This window comes from Petaurus breviceps, unplaced genomic scaffold (genome assembly GCF_028583685.1).
Source record: "Petaurus breviceps papuanus isolate PSGF00001 unplaced genomic scaffold, PetGlider_PUasm1.0 37, whole genome shotgun sequence".
In the NCBI taxonomy this organism is placed as follows: Eukaryota; Metazoa; Chordata; class Mammalia; order Diprotodontia; family Petauridae; genus Petaurus; species Petaurus breviceps.
The window spans coordinates 50240165-50242633 of NW_027186296.1; positions in this window are offsets into that span (position 1 = coordinate 50240165).

Sequence of the window (2469 nt, forward strand, 5' to 3'; positions counted from 1 at the left end):
AAAGACCTTTCCTTTCCTTTTCAACACCCCTTTTCTCTTCATCCTTTCTATAATCTGAGGTGTCTGAGGGATATGTACTTTGTATTCTATGCTCCGGAATTATAGGTTTGTTCCCTGTAAACCCAGAAATGTGGACCCAGTTATAGCATCCTTCATCTCACTCAGCCTCCAGCCCAAGCTGAAATCAGTTCAAATCTAAAGTGAAGGCCACTGAGCCCAGCTTTATTTAGATTCCATTTCATTTCCCCAGAAGGCTAGTTCTCAATGATAATATAGCCAGGGAGCCTAAGTCCATTAGGATGTCTCTGGTGACCTTGGAAAGTAACTCAGAGCCTGCCATTTAAAACTGAATCTGATATTGTGGAAATGTTTGTCCTCTTCCCTTTCTTGAACACTGAGAGTTTCAGAATACAAGCTAAAAGGAAGTGAGAGGCTCAATTTGGGGAAGGCATATTGAACTTGAGGAGCCTGAATTAGTAATTTGGAAAATTACCTCTTTTAGGGCACTCAGCAGTACTCCAGGGAATCAAAATCGACAATTGCAATTCCATCCTTCCCAACTAGATCAGGAGCAATAGAGCAGCAAGGAGAAGAAAAAAAAAAGAGATCATCTCTCAACTTCTTATCTGAATAAGACTTCTGTATTTCAGAGTATTGCTTTATCAGATATGCTTGCCTTTACCACAGATGGATTGCTACTCTCAAGTTCTAATGAGATTCTGTTTTAGAAAAACTCATATTCCTAAATTACAAAATTCTGTTCAGCCAGTAAAAATGACCGACTTTAGGGATAGGATCAAGTTGGTTCTTCCAGACTGGAAGAAAGACCAGGTAGGACAGTTGGAATAGTGCCAGGTTTGGAGTCAAAAGACCTGGGTTCAATACCAGCTCTTCCACTTACTGTTCATGTAATATTGGGCAAGTAACCTAATCTCTGTGAACCCGTTTCCTGATCTATAAAGTAAGAGAATTGGATTATATGGAAGGAATGAAACAAGCACTAAGTACCTACTATATGCTAGGCACTATGCTAAAAGCATTTTAAATATTATCTTATCTGATATTCACAACAACATGGGGAGGTAGGTTCTATCATTATCCCTATTTTACAGTTAAGGAAATTGAGGAAGACAGCATATAAGTGATTTGCTCAGGATCACACTGCTAGTAATGTCTTAAGCAGAATTTGCATTCAATTTCTCCTGACCCCAAGCCCAGTACTCTATCTACTATGCCACCTAGCTGGTCTCTTCAAGCTTTTCTAATTCTATGAGTTTCTCTTTCAGGGTAAAACAAAATGGCCCCTTAAACACTGTCTCCACTTTCTACTTTGTAGAGAAATGTAAAATTTCCTATTCTTCTATAGTATCTTAGAGGGCCATTCTCTATGGATTGTTTACAATTTATCCTCAAACCCAGAAGGCTGACAAACCTGGAGGGGTGTTCCTTAGCTATGTGACTCTCTCAACATCCTCTTGGAAAACTGTGGGACACATTAAAAAGTGTTTCATTTCTCCAAAGTAATGGTAATACATTCTGGGAGGCTGTAACTTGATGTGAAAAAATGGGCTAGTGTATTAATTGTGGGGAAAAAAAAGAAGCAAGGCATTCAGAATGTGGATGCTCTTATGACTATGCTTTGAAATGGCAGGGGGATGACAGGGAGAGGATAAAAGAAATAGAGTAAGGGCTGAGGGAAAGTCTAAAGACTATTTGAACTTCTTCATGTGACTGTTGTACTTTAAGCTTCAGATATGACAAAGTATACTTCGAAGACAACCTTATTATTTCAGTATTAATATATTCCTTGTTCACACAGCCTTGGGAGGAAAAAATAAATCAAATAAACAAAAATAGATCCTTCATGAAGGAAGAAAATTGTCCCAACAAGAAAGTGGTCGGAAACTCTTCTCTCTCCCCTAGAAGCCTGTAAAGACTTTGGCTTCATCAGAAAAGTTTTACCAACAGAGAGAGCCACTGAGCAAATGCTTCCTTTTACACAGCCCCTGCTTGTCTTGCTCTCAAGTGATTACAATTATCTGACATTCTTGTTAAAATCTGCATCAAGAAGCCCCATGGAAAAGAGCTCTTAGTTGGGGAAATGGAGCTCCAGGGACATAGTGAAGAATTGCAGTGAACATTGCATTTTCTCTACTCCCACAGATACCATTCTTAATGAAAGCATCTACTTGGGCTTAAAAGCAAAATATCAGCAAAAATTTAAAGGGATCATCATTTGTTGCTGCTATAAAACAATAAAAGAACTTCAAATTCCCATAGCAAAACTCTTAGGCAAAAAGAGACTGACTAAAGAGAACAAAACAAAACAAAAAACCAAGTTGTTAAACAGCATCAACAACTTCATTACCAAACCCAGATAAAAATTCATGTATCATTTCTGAGGTGACTAGTTGTTGAGACGGATGATCCATGTTGGGACTTTCCCAAGGCTTCCAGCCAGTTCCTCAA